Source organism: Pteropus alecto, unplaced genomic scaffold (assembly GCF_000325575.1).
Source record: "Pteropus alecto unplaced genomic scaffold, ASM32557v1 scaffold131, whole genome shotgun sequence".
Classification (NCBI taxonomy): Eukaryota; Metazoa; Chordata; class Mammalia; order Chiroptera; family Pteropodidae; genus Pteropus; species Pteropus alecto.
Genome location: NW_006434709.1, coordinates 17,455,471 through 17,468,626, shown reverse-complemented (window position 1 = coordinate 17,468,626; position 13,156 = coordinate 17,455,471).

The following is a 13,156-nucleotide window of genomic DNA, read 5'->3' as shown; positions in this document are numbered from 1 at the left end:
TTATGAGGTAATGCCCGTTTTTATCTCTTATTATAGCCTTTGTTTTAAAGTCTGTTTTATCTGATATAAGTATTGCTACTCCAGTTTTTTTTTCCCCATTTCCATTTGCATGAAGTATCTTTTTCCATTCCTTTACTTTCAGTCTGTGAGCATCATTTGATTTGAAGTGGATCTCTTATAAACAGCATGTGCATGGGTCTTGTTTTCTTGTCCATTTGGTTATTCTATGTCTTTTGATTGGAGCATTTAATCTGTTTACATTTAAAGTGATTACTGATAGGTACATTGTTACTGTCATTTTATTATTCATATTTGTTATTTCCTTTTTTTTTTCTTACCTCTTCTCTTTTTACAGAAGACTCTTTAACATTTCTTGTAATGCTGGCTTGTTGGCGATGAATTCCTTAAGCTTTTTTTTCTGTCTGGGAAGCTCTTTATATTACCTTCCATTTTAATAGAAAGCCTTCCTAGGTAGAGTATCATGGCTGTAGATTCTTGTTTTTTGTAACTTTGAATATTTTTTGCCATTCTCTTCTGGCCTGCAAAGTTTCCATTGAAAAGTCAGCAGACATTCTTATGGGGATTCCCTTGTAAGTAACCAGCTTCCTTTCTCTTGCTGCTTTTAAGATTCTCTTTGTCTTCGACCTTTGGCATTTTAATTATGATGTGTCTTGGTGTAGGTCTGTTTGAATTCTTCTTGTTTGGAACTCTTTGTGCTTCCTGAACTTGTATGTCTAATTCCCTTGCCAGGTTAGGGAAGTTTTCTGTCATTACTTCTTCAAACAAAGTCTCAGTCCCTTGCTCTCTCTCTTCCTCTTCAGGTACTCCTATGAGTCAGATATTTTTAAACTTCATGTTGTTCCAGAGTTCTCTTAAACTATCCTCATTTTTTTAAATCTTGAGGTAGGCCTGTATTGCTATGAATTTCTCTCTTAGGACTGCTTTCGTTATGCCCCATAAATTTTGAGGAGTTGTGTTTTCATTTTCATTTGTCTCTGGGTATCTTTTGATTTCTTCGTTGACCTCATTAATAACCCATTCATTGTTTAGAAGTATGATACTTAGCCTCCATATTTTTGTGTTTTTCTAGTTTTTTTTTTTTTCTTGTAGTTGATTTCTAGTTTCATACCATAGTGATCAGAGAAGATGGTTGATATGATTTGTCTTCTTAAATTTATTGAGACTTGATTTGTGTCCAAAATGTGGTCTATCCTTGAAAATGTTCCATGTGCACTTGAGAAGAATGTATATTTTGCTGCTTTGGGCTAAAATGCTCTGAAAATATCTATTAAGTCCCTCTGGTCTAGTGTATCTTTTAGGTCCATTGTTTCCTTGTTGATTCTTTGTCTGGAAGATCTGTCCATTGGTGCCAATGTAGTGTTAAAGTCTCCTACTATGAGTGTATTACTATTGATCTCTCCTTTTATGTCGATCAATAATTGCTTTATGTATGTAGGTGCTCCTACATATGTTGGGTGTGTATATGTTTACTAGGGTTATGTCCTCTTGGTTTATCGATCCCTTTATTATTATGTAATGCCCTTTTTTATCTCTTATTATAGCCTTTGTTTTAAAGTCTGTTTTATCTGATATAAGTATTGCTACTCCAGTTTTTTTTTCCCCATTTCCATTTGCATGAAGTATCTTTTTCCATTCCTTTACTTTCAGTCTGTGAGCATCATTTGATTTGAAGTGGATCTCTTATAAACAGCATGTGCATGGGTCTTGTTTTCTTGTCCATTTGGTTATTCTATGTCTTTTGATTGGAGCATTTAATCTGTTTACATTTAAAGTGATTACTGATAGGTACATTGTTACTGTCATTTTATTATTCATATTTGTTATTTCCTTTTTTTTTTCTTACCTCTTCTCTTTTTACAGAAGACTCTTTAACATTTCTTGTAATGCTGGCTTGTTGGCGATGAATTCCTTAAGCTTTTTTTTCTGTCTGGGAAGCTCTTTATATTACCTTCCATTTTAATAGAAAGCCTTCCTAGGTAGAGTATCATGGCTGTAGATTCTTGTTTTTTGTAACTTTGAATATTTTTTGCCATTCTCTTCTGGCCTGCAAAGTTTCCATTGAAAAGTCAGCAGACATTCTTATGGGGATTCCCTTGTAAGTAACCAGCTTCCTTTCTCTTGCTGCTTTTAAGATTCTCTTTGTCTTCGACCTTTGGCATTTTAATTATGATGTGTCTTGGTGTAGGTCTGTTTGAATTCTTCTTGTTTGGAACTCTTTGTGCTTCCTGAACTTGTATGTCTAATTCCCTTGCCAGGTTAGGGAAGTTTTCTGTCATTACTTCTTCAAACAAAGTCTCAGTCCCTTGCTCTCTCTCTTCCTCTTCAGGTACTCCTATGAGTCAGATATTTTTAAACTTCATGTTGTTCCAGAGTTCTCTTAAACTATCCTCATTTTTTTAAATCTTTTTCTTTTTGTTGTTCTGATTGGATGTATTCAGCTACCTTGTCTTCCAATTCGCCGATTCGATCTTCTGCTTCATTTAATCTACTGTTGAATCTTTCTAGTGTATTCTTCATTTCCATTATCATATTCCTCATTTCTGTCTGGTTCATTTTTATGGTTTCTATGTCCTTTTTTATGCTCTCATTGTGCTCATCCATTCTCTCCATAAGTTCATTGAGCATCCTTATAACCATTATTTTGAACTCTGACTCTGGTAGGTTGCTTACCTCCATTTCATTTAGCTTATTTTCTAGAGTTTTCTCTTGTTTCATTTGTGGCATGTTTCTTCGTTTTCTCATTTTATTAGCCTCTCTGTGTTCTTTTCTACGTGTCAGGAATATTTGTTTCATCTCTCAGCCTTGGTCAGACGGCCTAATGTGGAAGGTGTCCTGTGTGGCCCAGTGGCACACTCTCCTTGATCCCTTGCGCTGGGAGCTCTTGAGGAGACCTATGTGTGGGTTGTGTGTGATCTTCTGTTGTCACCAATCCTTTATTGTTGTTAGTAGATCAGTGGATGGGATTAATGCTCAGGCTAATTGTGGAAATTGGCTGCACCCTCAGGGTAAGAATTGTTGTTTGGGAGCTGACCCCACTGAGTGGGATTTGCCCTAGCAGGCTTGTGTACTTGCTGCAACCACCCTTTGTGTGTATCACTACTGGAACTAGTCAGGAGTTGCTCCGTTGTGGTCTGGTGCCAGCCTCCAGATGCATTGGTTTTGTGTCCCCTTTGGAGGGGCACCTACGTAGGCCAAGGTCAGCTGCTCCTTTTGATTACTCAGGGCTACCCGGTGAGATCCGCTGATGGTTGTTGCCTATGCTAGATCTATAGGTAAGTGGAAGAGACAATGCTGTAGGCAGCTCTCGATTATCCCCTGTCCCTGATCTATAGCAGTTTAGCAGAGGGACCAGTGCTCCTCAAGGCCTGATACTGCCTATTAGTTGCCTGTAAGTCTCTGAAACTGGACGAGCCTCTGGGTGATATGTGTGTTGAGTGGCGCAGGGACCCTGGGAGTCTCCTGGGTCTAGTGAGTATATTTCTCCCTGACACTGCAATGCCAGTTTATGTGCCCACGCTGTCTCTGTGGCTTGCTGTACAAGTTTCTACTCATAGCAAGGTCAAACTGCTGCCCACTCTGGGCCTAAATGTGCTATTCCAGAGCAGAGGCAGCTGCCTATTAATGTGCAGCGGGCACTTTGTGTACTGGATGGGGCAGGAGCTCAGGGAGTTAAGGGCTGTCAGGCCAATACAGACCCCTGCAATCTCCTTAAGCTATATCGCAGCTCATACAGGCAGCAGTGGTTTGTCCACAACTGTTTTCTTTGAAATGCACTCACTGTGCTAGCCGAGGTCTGTTGCCTGCGCTACCTACTCAACTCCAGAGTCAAGCAGGGCACAGCAGGCTGCTTCTCAATGGGCTACAGGCACTTTGCAGTTTGGGAGAAGTGGGATCTCAAGGCAACAAGGTCCATTTGGCCGATACAGCCTCAGTTTTGCTGCAACTTTTGTGCCTGAGCATTCCAGCTGTAGACCCAGATCACAGTGAGACCAGCTGCCATCAGGGGTGTTCTCACAGACAATTGTGCTCCCCTGACACAATATTGCAGTTCTTGCAGGCAGCAAAGTTCTGCCTGCTGTTGATTTCTGTTCAGCGCCCACCCTGTGCCCACCAAAGTTTGTTGCCTGTGTGGATTAGGCGAACAGCGGAGGGGAAGGGCAGGGCTGTGTCAGTTCACTGTCAGTTGGCCACCTGGGGCAATTTGTAGGGTGGAGCAGGGTCTCAGACAATGGCAATCAGATCAATACAGCCTCAGTCTTGCTGCAAATTTGGTAACTGTCCTGAGTTCCTGAAGATGACCCAGATTACAGCCAGACCAGCTGCTGACTGGGACTGGCCCACAGGTCCCCGTTATCTGCCCAAGTTCCTATAGGCAGCAGCGATCTGCCTTACCCTATCTCTGAAATGGGGCTCACAGCACTGGCCTCTGTTGCTGGGATTAGTAATGCAGCTCACAACAATGACTGCCCCACTCTGACTCATCACTGGTGTCCTGGGTGAGAGTCCGCAGGTCAGAAAGCCTTTGTACGGGTCCTTCAAACGGACGTCTAGAGGCTCAGTCACCTTCTGTCTCACCCAAACTGCCAGAATCCCCTCTAGTTTATACAGTCAGAGTTATGGAATCTCCTCTTCCCTCGGATGGGACCCTGTGCTGGAGAGCCCCCAAATGAGACCAGGACCCTCCTCTCCTTCAGGAGAGTCTCTTCGGCCTCGCTCTTCCTCCCGGTGATCCTCCCCCACCCGCGGGTGCAGGTCCAGCCCGATTCAGGACTTTGCTCCTCCTACCGGCTTCAGTGTGGCTCCTTTATATTATCAGATGTAGGTGTTATGATCAGCTGGACTTCAAGTGATTCTCCACATTGATTATTTTATAATTTGGTTGTAATTTCAATGCGGTCCTGGGAGGAGACGAATCCTGCTTTTACCTAGTCTGCCATCTTCTCTCTATTGCTTAAATGATTATATTAGTAAACTTATTCCTCAGTCCCTGGAAAGGTCAAGGAGCACATTATTATTAAATAAGCATTCTCTTTTTGTTCAAATCTCTGCCCTAATGTCCTGTACTTCTTTGGCCATGAAAACTGTGTGTGTGTGTGTGTGTTTTCTTTTTTGAGAAACTTTGACAAAAAGACAATTTACTGGATCCACTTTTTCTACTCAATAATATTTTCCTGAGAAATGAATGAAGAACGAAAAACTTAGTTGATTATCTACAATTTGTTTTACATTTTTGTAGAGAAAAATACTTAAATGGCCTTCTGATCTGCTTCCTCTTTAATTAAATGACAATTTCAAACTGTCTACTTGATAACAATGTGTCACCAAAACAAATATGAACATGAGTTTACCTAGTTTAACTATGAAGGAAAGGAAAACAAAAAGATACCACACACACACACACACACACCCCCAATACTTATGTCAATTGAAAGTTGTAAAGTCAAAAATGAAGGAGAATATATTTTAACAGAATTTTTCATTAGATACAGTTTATAACTGCAAGTACTTTAATGTTTAAGTGGCCAATTTAATAAGAACAATCATTCTACATAGTCTTCTTTTTACTCCTTTCTTAACATTTTATAATTTTTAAAACATTCAACTATCAATGTCCTTGTATTTAATAATCTAATCTCAACTTTTTCCAAAGAGGAGAATATGTTTTTGGTCAAAAGCAAAATTAACTTCATACATAAATAGTAAGACATATACCTTATATTCAATTTAATCTTCAGGAAAAGATGTCAATTTAACATATTACTGTGACTTTGGCCACTAAAATGTGTTACATTTATGTCCTGCTTTTAAATCTTCAATCGGTCTCTCCCATCTGTCAAAACTTTATAGCTATTGAAAGATAAAGGCTCTGTTGCTATGGTAATTATTCCATTACCTAGGTGACAGTGTTCAAATGATGTCATTGTTAAAGTGATCTAACTCATGAAACATTTTTAGTTTTGGAGAGAAAAACTAGTGATACAAAATCAAGATGGCCCGAAGACTGCTTCTCCTCTTGATAAACAGGGCGCTCACAAATGAGAATTAGGTGAAAGCTCAAATGAATTTCTTTAATTATCTCTGCTTTTAGTTGAGTCAATGCCCTCATAAACATTTTACAAATCTGAGTGAAGAAGATTGTATACATAGAGAAACACAAAAAGAAAGCAGATCATTCTGGGGTAAGAAAGATAAAATGACATCCCATTCAAAATATGTATTTTCTTGATTATCTCTTCAGTTGAACCTCATGTTTAATAGTTACCAAGAAAAAAGAAAAACCAATGCCACACACTTTCATTTTGGTGGCACGATCTACTTCTTAACCAGAAAGCCGCATACTAAGAGATATGAAGAAAAACATAGACAAGGAAAGAGAAACCAGAAATTAGGTGGAGAAAACAGCAGAAAACATCAGAAACTAGGTTGTCGATCACTGTTCAGATTATGATGAAAGGGGTAAGAGAGGAAAGAAAGGTAGCTAGAAGGGTGGATGAAATTTTCAAGTTTATCAAACTTCAGTGGGACTTGTCAGGAGGTGACTATCTTGTGCCTATGCTGTTTCTTTCTCATCTGAAAGTTTTAGGTATTGGCAGAGACATTTAGCACACCATTCTCCAGACTTACAAACAGGTGACAGAGAAAATGTCTTTTGAGCTCAGAGGATTCTATAGCCAACCATGCTTTAATGACTCCAAATAAATGACTACCCACCAAAGAAAAATCATATCAACACCTTCTTTATGATGGTGGTAAAACAGTCTTCAGAGATTCTCTTTCTCTTTTCTCCTCTTCTGGTGTCCTTTCTTATATATTAGCCTACACTATTCTCTCATGTAATAAAGGTTGAATTATGGAGCTTGAAGTGAATGAAGAAATCCTAGTAGTCTATTTTATAGGCAAGGCAAAATGTCAAGAGAGGTTCTTTGCCTGGTGCAGTGATAAAAACTCAGAGTTGAAAGAGAAATGTATACCATTTAGTGTTCTAATATGAATTCAAGTCCTGAATGCCTGCTAATCCCCGCTAGCCTCTTGCTCTGACACTTTAGTATAGAAAAATTCACTTTAGCTAGAGGCCATCCATTCCATTTTGGCCAAGCTGACATAATTCATTCAAGGAAAAACAATTACATTAACTTGTAAGAACTTATCGTGCTAGTCTCCCATGATATTTGAATTTTTCCATAGGAGGATGGAGAGAACAGTTATTCCCAAAGGTCTAGTGGCAGAACTCCAGATACCATGGTACTTGGGCTGGTGTTTGTAGGATGGGTTTGAGGAAGAAGAAAGTCTCCTGGAGACCCCACACTACTATGGGCCACTGCCCTTTTTATTTCCATGTAAGGCTAATATGGGTTTAATTTTTTTTTTCTTGGGATGTGCTTACACACTGTGAACATATGCATTTTCCAATAACAGTATGAATCAGGCAAAACAAGAACTGAAGATGAGGCACAAACTCAACCAGGGAAGCAACAGCTGCTGGGGCATCACCTCTCTTTGTGAAAACTGGTAACGGATCCATTAATTGTGGTATTTTAGGCAACTGCCAGAGCAAACATGAAAGCCATTTCTTGATTAGTAACTAGTCTTTATTCAATTAACAGCTTCATGCGTCTTGTTCTTGATTTGTATTATACAACTTGACAGTGCACCTTGGAGACAGTTTTTATAGGAAAATGTGTTATGTGAACAATATTACTTTAGAATGCTTGTTGGTTTCAGATTCTAACAGGTTTCTTTATTTCTCCAAGGGATGGGAAAGGACATACCAAAGGCTAGAATGTAAATGTCTAAAACCCAAAATAACTTGTCAGATTGAACCACCAACATCATAAATCAAACTCATTAACAGCATCTGATAAAGCTTGTCTGCCTCATATCACCAGGGAGGCACTTGCTAGCAGGGTCTTTGCAAATAGAATTTTCAGTAGATACCATCATTAGAACTCAGTGAAATAGCCATCCACAGGAACAGCTTGCAGCCATAGCTTCTGTATCATAATTACAGAAATGATTACAGTAGCAAATATTAAAAACAGTGCAGTTATGCATAATTTCTACAACACGCAATCTAATCTACCAGCAGTAAAAACAGTAATAAAAGCTTTGCCCAGTGATGGGACAAAGCAATTTGCAGTCAAGACGTCTAAAAATAACACAAGTTTTCTTACAGCTGAATTTATTGTTTATATGGTTTGCTTAGCATCCTGCTTGAGGGAACTCAATCAAGACCTGGGTGATAACCACGTTAGCTAATGCTTGATACTAATGAACTTTTCACACAAAATAATATGATTTCTGTCTTTCCCAAAAAGCTATAGCTATGGCAGAGGACATGCATGGAAGATAAAGTCTCAGAAGGAAGGCACCACTTGCTTCAGCCAGAGAGCAAAACTGTCCATTTATATCCACATGATCTAGTTTCTTATTTTGTTGAACCCCCATTTCCCTCCCTGGCACTTTATGCTCTTCTTAGCAACCCCCATCTCCACTTGTTATTCTACTTACTTGTATTCATATCAGTGTCCCTCATTATAGTTTAAACTCTTGGATAGAAGAGACTATAACTGATTCATGTTCTTAATCTCTCCCTCCCCAGAGAGTCTATCACTGTGCTAAGTGCAAAGTTAATATCATACATGTTTGTCAAATTAAATTGATGAACCTGGGATGTCGAGTTATAAAATATATTTAAAACATTACTCAGAAATGTCACGATGAGGAAACCAGTTTACAATATCTGAACCCTGATGGGATTGAGTTTGTTTTTTCAAATCAGTAATTCTCAACCCTGGCTGCTTATTATTATCATTTATAAGGCTTTAAGGAAAACCCAGCTGTTAGGTACCACTTCAGACCATTTAAATCAGAATTTCTAAGAGTGGGATCTGGGCATAGGGATTTTTAAAACTCCCTCAGAATGAACCAGGGTTGAGACTCGCTAATTTAAAAGGTATGAGTAAACACACACTGATAATGTAAGCATGGAAAATATTCAGTTTATTAGGGTAAAGAAATAATGTCTTTCTCTGTGTCTTTGGACATGTGCTTTATTTCTCTGGGCCTCATTTGGTTCCACTGTAAAATGAAGGGAGTTAATTATATATCTCTCTATATATATATCTAGATATATGTATATATAAAATAATTTTGTTATGAAAAATAGTTTGAAGATATATCTAGATATCTCTATATATATATCTTCAAACTATTTTTCATAACAAAATTACATAAGTACAAAAATACCACAATGCCAACACCAACACCACCATGCCAGTGGCCAACTGCAGGCTTACCAGGTCATGGTTCCCAGCAGTGGGGACCAGGAGTTAGTATTTTTAAAAATTCTCCAAGTCACAACTAATCTTTGGACAAGAACAACGGATGGGACAGGATGAGGCCTTTGTATGTATATATAAAATAATTTTGTTATGAAAAATAGTTTGAAGATATATCTAGATATCTCTCTCTATATATATATCTTCAAACTATTTTTCATAACAAAATTACATAAGTACAAAAAAATACCAATGCCAACACCAACACCACCATGCCAGTGGCCAACTGCAGGCTTACCAGGTCATGGTTCCCAGCAGTGGGGACCAGGAGTTAGTATTTTTAAAAATTCTCCAAGTCACAACTAATCTTTGGACAAGAACAACGGATGGGACAGGATGAGGCCTTTGTGGTTTGCTCTTAGAATCCAAGATAAGCAATGGAAAAACAAATTGTTTTCAAAAAACAATAGAGTCCACATCTTGATTGCTAAATATCATTCCCCAACACAAGGAACCAGGATTCCTTGGAGAAATGGGTAATTCTAAGGCAAGGGAAGAGATTATACAACTGAGCCGTGAGCATCTTGTAAGGGCCAGAAAGTAATGAAGTGTTCAAAAAGCAAAATGATGTGGGCATGTCAAAGGGAACAGGAGCCAAACTGGAAGAGTTCCTAGAGGCAAAAGGTGGAGCAATTTGAGCCAAAAAATAGTAGAGAATTGTAGCCCAAAGTATGAAATAAATGTCCATGAGTACATATTGACATAAATGTTTGAATAAATAAATAAATGGAGGAGAAGGGACAGATCTCTCTTAGAGAAGAATTCCAAATAATTTATGTAGTTATTTTCTCTTCTAAAAGATAGATCATAACTCCCTCTACCGTGGGCATGGGCTGCATTTAGTGACTTCTTCCAGAGTATGAAAAGGAAAAATAATCAGTTTACAGTGAGGGATCATGGCAGACACCACCTTAACCAAGTGATCATGGTTAGCATCACCAGGGACGAGTCATGTTGCTGTCATGTATCCTCTGGTAGGCTGCCATGAGAAGGGCACTTTATCTCTGTACTCTTCTTCCCCAAGCTTATAACCCCAGTTCTGTCATGAGAGAAAACATCAGACAAACCCAAATTGAAGGTTATTTTAGAAAATACCTGACCAATATTCCTCAAAATAGTCAAGGCCATGAAAAATAGAAAAGACTGAGAAACTGTCACAGAGTAGAGGAGACACGATGATGAAATGTCGTGTGGTATCTAAAATTGTATCCAGGAACGTAAAAAGGACATTTGCAGAGAAACTGGTAAAATCTGAATAAAGTCTATAGTTTAGTTAATAGTAACACACCAATGTTAATTTCTTAATTTTCACAAATACATCTTGGTTAATATAAGATACTAACATTAGGGAAACTGAGTGATAGATACATGAGAATGCTCTGTACTATCTTTGAAACTTTTATGTAAATCTAAAAATATTCTAAAGTAAATATTCATTAAAATTGTACACAAGAAATAAAGCAAGTGTAGGCATGAAAATATGATTTTAAAAATTTCTTTTGATTAAAGATCTTCAAAATGTTTTGAGACAAAATCTCTGCTATTTCTCTGTTACTTGGTCAATAATTAACTATTTATTTAATATATTACATATTCAACTTTTTTTTTTTTTTTTAATAACTTGCACTTCTCTTTAAATCAGTCTGGACTTAAATCATTTGATTGAGTTAGCATAGTGTACATTGTACTTGATGTGGCACCAGAGTGCCCTCCTGTCCTCTTCCCAGGAACCATTTAGCAGAAGTTGCATTTCCTCATTTAAAAAATAAACCATGTCAGGTGCATCTAATTAAGGGCCCAGAGGAGTGTCAATTCTGAGTGAACTCACTATGGCTGCAATGTGCTGGAAATACTTCATAATGATATACACGATACATTTTTCTTGAGGCCTAAATCCTGAAAACAGAACAATACCTATGCTTAACTAGTGAATGTTTAGCATCTTTTTGCTATTTTATTTTACAAAGTTAAATTTTCTCCAGTTAAGAAGGAAACCTCTTAGCTAAAGATGTGATTTTGAAATAAATTCACATGAAAAATTACAGTTGCCAATTTTTGCTGGTTTTATTTCCTAAATGTTTTGAGAAAGAAGCCTTTTCACTCCTTTTCTATGTGTATTCAACCTCGAGCCTTTTAACAGGTCTCTCTTCCCCAGTTCTGTTCTCCGTTTCCCTTTCTACCTGTAGTATATCTGTTATACTCTATGCTGAGTGGTCCATTCTAAGTTGCAAACATGACTTTGCCACTTCCACTCCATACAACTGTCTCACGGCTACCTACTACTTATATGCTAAGTCTCGACTTCTTGGCACTGAACGTCAATTTTCCATAGTATGACCCCTATTAACCCTCTAGAGACCGTGAAAGGGAAGTAGCAGCGGTTTCCATCATAATATGCTCTAAAATTACTGAAGTACTTATTTCCTATAAATACCATACAGCTATTGTGCTTTAGTGTCTTCACTTGTGTGGTATTTTCTTTTCTTTTCTTTTTTGGGGGGAGGGGAGCTTTTTTCCTTAACCGCTATATCCCTAATTTTATTTCAAGTAATTGGAGATATCCTCTCTTCTGTGAGGTTTTCCTTAGCAATACTTTTTCAGCCATCCTCCTTCCTCACAAAATAAGCATCACCTCATTTTTCTGCTTCGATATCACCTCGGATATACTCCTGTTCTAACACCTATCACACCGTCTCTTACTCTGCAGAGTACAAGTATCTTTCTTTCCACTAGACAGTAAGCGTCTATCTTATTCATCTTTGTGTCCCCAGGGAAGAGCACGGAGCCTGATATAGAGAAGAGATTAAAAATTGGTTTGAGCTGCTCTAAACAGAAATTCCTGGTCATTTAAATTAAAATAAATATTTTGTTCCTCAAGGGACTCTCTAATTACCTAGAGTCATGATGTATCTGCAGGGCTAGATTTAAGCATTACCCTTCTTCATACACATTGTCTCCGTGTAAAACAAAGGTTCAAACCTGTATCTCCTGCCAGCTGTTTCCACTTAGTGTCAATCTCATATTTTTATTTCTACCTGGATGTCTGAGAGGAATTTTAAATAAATCCGTTTTTAGAATCCTTTTTTTTTTTGCTTCCACCATGCTTGATTAAAGAGGATTTTCATTCATCTATGTTCTAGATTCTCTGCTATAAGCTGAACATAGAAATCTAAGTAAGATCAATTTCTGAGCTCAGGGAGCTTATAGTCTGTTATTAGGTTATAGGGAGGGAGCTGCACACACTTTGGTGGAGCTAAGCACCAGATGCGGCTGGGGAAGAGGATCAGAGCTTTCAAATCATGGAAGGTTTCCCTGAGAAGATGGCACTTGAGCTGGGATTTGAAGGATCAATGGAAGTTACCTAGCTGAGGAAGGAGGTGAAAACCATCACGGGTGGACAGAGAAACATCTGAGAAGGGGCACCAAGTGAAAATGGTGGTGGCAAGAGGTTGCCCAGTATATTTAGAGATCTTGAAGCAGCTGCTGTATATGGGATGGAGGATGCACATGAGATTGTGCAGGGAGATTTTATCAGACATAAACCTTGAAAGCCCTTTTGACTAAGTTTATCCAGGCAAGAAGAGATTAGGACATGAATGAAAGATGTGACAATCGGTATAGAAACCAGAGGAACCACACAAAGGTAGAATTTAGAGCACTTGGTGACTGGGGTATGAGGATATGCAGGGTGTCTAAGATGACTTCCAGGTTTCTGACTTGGGCAACGGGACCAATGGTGATGCTGTTTCCAAAGTTAGGGCATACAGGAGGAGGAACAGGTCTGAGAAAGATAATGT